Raw genomic sequence first — 7,480 nt, 5'->3', positions numbered from 1 at the left:
GAAAACTCAACATGAAGGCACTAAGATAAAAGGATATGTAGAATTTATATATTTACCAAAATGAACCGACATACATTCTTTGTGAACATAAATTTACTATCATTCTTATATTTGTTCCTTCAATTTTTTTTAAAGATACACTCTTATGTGTGACACGATTGTATTTATTCAATTGTTTCTTTCTAAATAAAATCTCATATGCAACATTTAAAGAATATGAAGAAATAATAAAGAGGAAAACAAAAATAAAAACTTGAAAATATTTTTAGTGCAGCTCTATGTGTGACACGCACATTAGCAATGCACCTATTAAGTGTGACAAACATTTTCCACTTTTTTTGAGAAAACCAATGAGCAGTACTACCAAGCGACAATAGCAGACCTTTTTTTAACAATGTAATAGTGGAGATGTGAGTAAATGTAGATTTTATTTTGAAAAGTACGAATTAAATATGTATCATAAATAAGATGCTCAGAGATTCGATAAATACCTATGTGTATCTTCAGTCAGAGAACCCTAGATTGGCACAAATATAATCCTCACAACTCCCACTCTTTGAGCATAAAAGAACCCTCAATTCTCTGAGTTCTCTCGCTTTTCTTCTCTCTCGCAAATGAGCCAGAGAAAGACATGTATTTTGGATTTGTAGGTTCCCTCCGTTCGCATTATATTAATGGTCCGAGGAAAGTTCATTTGGCTAATTATGTTTTTGTTTCCTTTGAATAGTCTTGGAAACACAAAGTCCAAAAAATGAATTGTATATATTCATCCACTTACTATCGACTGGTCCTCATTGCCGATATGTGTTTCACTGTATGGTGGGATGCACTTTTTTTTTGCCGGCTCACCATTTTCTATCGTTGCGTGCATGAGCTAGGGCATAAATTTAAATCATTAACTATGCATGGACAAACAAGCCAAGGCGAAGCGTCCATATTTGACAAGAAATTTCAACTCCCCTATGTAGGTATGCCCAGCTATGCATATAATAATAAAGAGCCAAGATTTAGGTTCCTATGCATGTATAGCCAGTTCATTAGCTGAAACGATGTCGGAAGCAGGTGCAGAATCTGCATACAAACAAAAGAAGGGATCTTCTTTAAAAACATATGATCGGACTATAGGTTGCAAGGCTTATACCGACGCTGCATGGAAGAACACTACTGACTCCAGAAACAACTCAAGGAAAATGGGAATAGGAATTTACATTCAGACTAGTGAGAACGAAGAAGAAAGAGTTATCTTAATCTCCCCAACTGGCAAGAGTGTAGAATCTCCATTACGCGCTAAGGCTACTGCTGTACAAGTTGCTGCGAAATTGCTTCTCACATTGCTAATAACCAAAGTACTTTTCTAGTGGATAATCTAATACTCGCTCGGGCAATGACATCAAGGATCCTTCTTCAAGTGCCTGTGCATTGGAAAATTAGAAGCCAACATCCAAATTACTTTGCTGCAAAAGCCAACATTCAAGTTCAGGTCTCCCATATTCCTAGGGAACTTACTGTACAGGCTCGCAATTGTGCATCTACTTCTTATAGAGATAATTATCCTCTAAGCTAAGAAATGGTTTCTTCTAGTGCACAACATAGATGAACGGGAGATCACTATACTAGGCTTGCAAATCTAGGGAATTTATATGTTAAGAATTGCCAAATCCTATCCATAACCTGTATTTTATATGAATACAAGGCTTCTCAGGTGCCAACAGTTGTCCAAAAAAAGTTGGGCATCACATGTGATAGCCGTATGCACATCAGATATTTTCCAATCTATTTAGACTCCTTTATTCATTCCTTAAAGATCTTCCAAAGATACGCACTTGCGCGTGCCACGGTTGCGCAAGCACTTGCCAAGAAAGCATATTGCCAATTATTTATTTTCCAAAAGTAAATTCCACAAGCACCATTTTAAGAAGATGGTCAAAGCAAAATGTATGGAAAAAGGGTCTGGAATAGATGTGAGGCGCTTTTCAACTAGGAAATCGTCATATGGCAAACCAAAGGCCCTCCCGTGCTTTTATCAGCCTCCATCATGAAGGAAGTCATGCCACTAACAGACCATAACCAATTTTATTCGTGTGTTCACGTTTCACATACTTTTGCAATGGTAAACTCTAATTGCATGCCTTACAGGTTAACTGGAGCACAATTGCACAAAGTAACCCTATCTCTATCTAAAGAGAACCCCTTCCTAGGTGGTCAAAATATAAGAACGGTAGCCACCTAATTAAAGATGGAAACCGACGAGCACTTATGACACATGTAACAGGCTCGTGTGATGCACGGTTCTACAAATGAAGAATTCCAATAGTATTTTAATTTTAATTTATAAACTTACAATATAAAAGGTAACAGACAAATATAGTGCGACAATTGAAATCCACATCACTCATTTGCAAGATACATCCCTACCCATTTTTTATAATTTTTAATTGTGCACCAAAATCGTGAGTGCATGTTTGTCGGATTTTGGGTTCCGGCAGACCCTTGAGGTTCGAATACTGGGGTGCGCGTGGAGATCACAGCCCCAGCCTACTCATGTCTCACAGCCTCGCTAGGATCTAAAACTACACGAAGAATAACACAAGGGACATGAGATTTATACTGGTTCAGGCCACCATTGTGGTGTAATACCCTACTCCAGTTTGTGGTGTGTGGATTGCCTCCGGGGCTGATGAGGAACAGTACAAGGGGAGAACAGCCTCGCGAGGGTCTGTCCTTGGTTGGTGCGATGAACTGCTAGGGGAGTTCAATCGTCTCTCTTTCTCTCTATGTCTCAGCTATCAATCTGATCAGATCTTGATCCCCCTTCCCTATGGGTGGCTAGTCCTATTTATAGGCGAAGGCCCCGGGCCTCTTCCCAAATATTGAGCAGGAAGGGCGCCAACAATTGGCCATTTTGAAGGGGAACATCTAGTACACTTATCCTGACGAAAGTTGGTCCTTGCCTGCCAAAGACCCTGACGATGACGCTTGCTTGGGCTCCACGATAACCTCCGCTCTGCCGTCCTGTTGGTCTTGGTCTTGTTGCACAGAAATGGTTGCCTTTGCTTGATACCTCGCCTGCGCTTGCCCCCTTTGCACCAAAGGGGAAACAAGGACTCTGTGCAGGCCGGTGCCCGCCTGGTCTTGGTCGTCATGGCTTGCGTCACGAGCACCTTGTGAGGTACCCCGCCTTGATGTCTCCGCCTCCTCGCGAGCCAGCCTGACGAGGCCGTGCCTGAGGAAGCCTCCTGTCGTCCTTCCCCGCGAGGCTTGGCCCCTCGCGAGGGTCTTGAGCATGTGTTGATGAAGATGGGCCGTACTGGGCCACCCCTTGAGCCACGCCGCAGGCCGCATGCAGGCAAGTCTGGGTACCCCCGTTCCCAGAACACCGACAGTAGCCCCCGGGCCCAAGGCGCACTTGGACTTGGCTTAGTAGAGAAGCGAAGAGGCAAGTGCGAAGCACCGTGGGCCCCAATAGCCTGCGGCCTTGGGCGCCGCATGGTGGTTGATTGGACGTGGGCGTCTTGGCTCCCCACGACGCCTCGGTAGCTGCACGATTTGACAAGTCCCTGCATGCAAAATGGGTCATGATTACCTGTGATCATGGAGGCCGACGGTTGGCCTCCCTCGGCTATATGTTCGGAACGACGTGAGCCCTTCCAGTCCATCTCTTCCCACTATTCTTTGTCTTCCTCTTCATCCTTGCTCCTTCCTTCACCAATGGCACCGATCTGTCGATTTTCTGCCGAAGAGAAGGGGAAGGCCCCCCGAGAGAGTCCTGTCCCGCTTCCTCCGAAGAAACGGCTCGTCCCTTGTCACGGGGAAGGGGGTGCTTGGCAGGAGGTGTCGAGGCCATGGTTCGAGCGGCCGCCGCTGGGATTCCCTATGCCCTTGTACGCCCGGATTGAGGGCCTCGAAGATGCTGGCGCCGAGCAGCGTCGCCAGAGGCGCCGTCGCCGCCGGCGGATCACGGTGGTGCGCCTCGTTCCTCCTGGGGTTCACGCCATGGGCTCTGCTCGCGAGCTCGTGCTTTACACCGCCACGCCTCCTCGGTCTTGGATTCGCCTCCCTCCTTCCTTCGCCTTCGAGATCCCGCCAAGGGGGCCTATCGAGCTTTGGCTGCAGCATGCTGGCTGCAGTGCCCCTGCGGCAAAAGCGGAGGTTGAGGTCGTCGCTCCGGGCAGGGTCTACCTGACCCGTGGCTGGGGCGAGATCGCCCGGGTCGGCAGGACGGGTGGCGCCCTCGCAATCCACCTCGAGTACGATGGTGCCTCCCTGATGTTCTTCAAAGTCTTCGACACGGAGGGGCGCCGGCTGGAGTGCTGCCCTGAGAATGGTGGCCGGGAACCTGCCGCGGTGAGGACTAGGCTCGTCAACCGCTTCCCCAGCAGCTCCTCAGGCAGCGGAGGTGTCGGAGGATCCAACGATTCCTCCAAGCTCCTCGCGACCCCGGAGACGAGCGACGACAGCTATGAGCCCCCGAGCTTGCGTCGCTCCCGGAGCAGGGCGGGCTCATCGGGCTGCCGTCGCCACTGATCTGTATGGGGTTGGCGCCGGCTGGCTGCCGGCCCGCTGTTGATGATGGTGTCTTTTGCAGTGGCGCGCGTAGTTAGCACTCCTTAGGATCTGTCCCTTTTGTTCTCTGCAAGGAATCGAAGAATACACCCCGCGGGGTTTGTAAGGTGCTTGTAGTTCCGTTTGTTAATATGATCCTTATCATGAAGTGGTGAGGGGTGCTCGTCCCGTCTTAACTTAGTTCCTCCTTTCGAACCTCGCGAGGACTTGACGCTCTACGCTGACAGGTCCCGGTCCCAAGGCAGGCTTCAGCCGTCGCTGGTATGCCAAGTCGCGATGCCGTGGTCAAGGCCAGGAGGTGAGCGACCCGAGGTCCAGTAAGAGCCCTTGAGTCGCAATGCTCAGGAGGCCCCCTTTAGCGCTCAAGTAGTCCTCGCTCGGTGAGAAAGGAGTGCGACGTCGCCAAAAACGAAACTGCATTAGGTGCGAGGTTGGTGCTGCGATGGCCAGTGTTTTCAGGGGATGACTTATCTCGGGGGTCAGAGACTGCTCCTTGGCGCGGCGCCGGGCCCGTGCGCTGGCAGCTGAGGAGTTGCCTGGCGAGGTCCCCCACGTGCCCCTTCCCTCTCGTCTTTGCTCCCCTTCGTGCTCTACGTCCTCAGGTCCCAGCCCTCAAGAGGGCTCAGCCACCGCTGGTATGCTAGGTCACGATGCCGTGGTCAAGGCCAAAGGGTGAGGGCTGGAGAGCCAGTAAGAGCCCATGAGTCACGATGCTCAGGTACCCCCCCCCTTTAACGTGCAAGCGGTTCACGTGGACGAGAGCGAAGGAGGCGCCGCAGAGGCCTCTTTGGACACTGCTCCTTAAATCGGTCCTGCGAGTTCATCATGAGAAAAGCGAGGGATTACCGTTACAACTGCCGGCCAGCTGTTGGTTGCTCTAGGAGGGTGACAAGGCACTGAAGGCTTGGTGAGGTGGCGCCCTGCGGGGTTGCCGTAGCCAGAGCTTAGCCGTCCAGGTTTGTCGATGTTGCAGGGACGAACCCATGTGCAAGCGTCGTGCCGTGAGGGAGCAGCTCCATCAGTTGGTGTCAATCGAGCGGGCGATTAGGTCAAGCACGTTAGCCATGAAGGAGAAAATTCATTTAGATAGATGTAAAAAGAAACGATCACCGCTGGGTCGGGCTCGATTGTCCTTGGGGATGATGCAACCCGAGGGGCGTCCCCGATAAAGTAAGCTAAAAACATGAACTAAAGTGATACATGCCGCAGGGACGGACCCACGCGGCCTGGGAATGATGCAGCCCTGGTGGGCGCTCCCAGCTGAAAATGAAACTCGATGGATGTCACCTAATGATGCTGAAGGCGGAGGATGCTGAAGTAGCGGACGGCGTGCGCTGCAGGAAACGATCTTCACGAGCCCCCAGGCCCAGGGGCCTCGGGAGGCTCCGGGGGCGCTGGCGGCTCCTCGCGGACCATCTCCATCTCCCCCAGGAGTGTGGAATGCCTGACCGCCTGAGCCTCCAAGATGCTCCTCATGAGGCGCCGACGCACCACAGCCATGTTTGGCAGGCCGTAAGGCATGCAAATATAGCTGTGGGGTGGGCCTTCGCAGCGCCCCACGCGTGAGGGCCAGAGACGCTCCTGAGAGGCGGCTCGGTTGAGTCCTGGTATGTTGATGCAGACGCGTAGCCCACCATCCTTGCCTGGATGGGGAGCTACGGCAGGTAAGCGGCGGCTGCCACTCATGACTCTTGACTCCTCCAGCTCCTGAATGATCCCGCTGATGAATTCTTGAGGGTTCGGCCCTCCTTGCCTTGCTTCCTCCTGAGGGAAACGTGCGTTGAAGCACGCCTCCAAGTGGTGCCCAAGAGCCTCCCTCGTAATCTTAGCAAAGTCGATGGCCCTCCAGAAGAGAGCCCCCGAGCCCTGCTCGGGGAGGGCGCCGGGCGTGCTTTCCTATGCGACAGAAGGAGGTGCCCCCTGAACGGGCGCAGGCCCTGAGGGGCCTGCCTCCCAAGCTGTCGGGCCAGGCGATGTCTTCTTCTTCTTAGGAGCAGCCTCGGGAGGCCTCCCGTTCCTGTGATCTGGGTCTTCAATTAATGTGGCTTGGAAGGCACGTTCCAGAGAACACACACCGTCTCTCTCTTCACAAGGCACAATGATGACTCCGCTGCTTCCTGGCATCTTGAGGACATTGTAGCCGTGATGGGTCACGACCATGAACTTGGCCAGGGCTGGGTACCCGAGGATGGCGTTGTACGGCAGGCAGATGTGAGCGACGTCGAAGTCAATGAGCTCGGTGCGGTAGTTGTCACGCTTCCCAAAGGTGACAGGAAGGCGGACCTGCCCTATCAGAACCGTGGAACCATCGGTGACTCCTGAGAAAGGCTTGGTTGGCTGCAGCTGATTGTATGGCACTTGGAGATTGTTGAACGTTTCGACGGATAGGACATTGAGCCTCGCTCCACCATCGATGAGGGTCCTGGTGACTTGCACATTGCTGATGATTGGGGAACAAAGCATCGGGAGGACTCCAGCTGTGGCCGCGCACTTGAGCTGATCCGCTGAACTGAACGTGATAGCGCACGATGACCACCTGAGAGGGTGTGTGGCTTCAATCTTGGGGAGACTGCATTCACTTCGCGAGCAAACTGCTTGAAGATGCACTGAGAGGCCGGGGCTTGTGCGCCGCCCAAGATGCAACCGATTGCGCGCGGCTCCTGGAAGCCTCTAGCCCCCTCGTCCTGGTGATGGTCTTCGTTCCTCCTTGGCTGTGGTGGCAGAGGAGGGAGGCCCGCATTGCCTTGTGGGCGATCCTCGCGAGGCTGATCCCTCCAACCCCCCTCGCAAGGTGGGTCCCTCCAACCTCCCTCATGAGGCTGGTCCTGCGAGCGGTCCTCACGAGGTCGGTCACGCCACCCTTGGCGAGGGCCACGGTCTTCCCATCGTCCTCCGCCTCTTCCTCCTCCTCGGCCAT

Source organism: Triticum dicoccoides, chromosome 1B, assembly GCF_002162155.2.
Source record: "Triticum dicoccoides isolate Atlit2015 ecotype Zavitan chromosome 1B, WEW_v2.0, whole genome shotgun sequence".
Classification (NCBI taxonomy): domain Eukaryota; kingdom Viridiplantae; phylum Streptophyta; class Magnoliopsida; order Poales; family Poaceae; genus Triticum; species Triticum dicoccoides.
Note: the sequence above shows the minus strand (reverse complement) of the source record.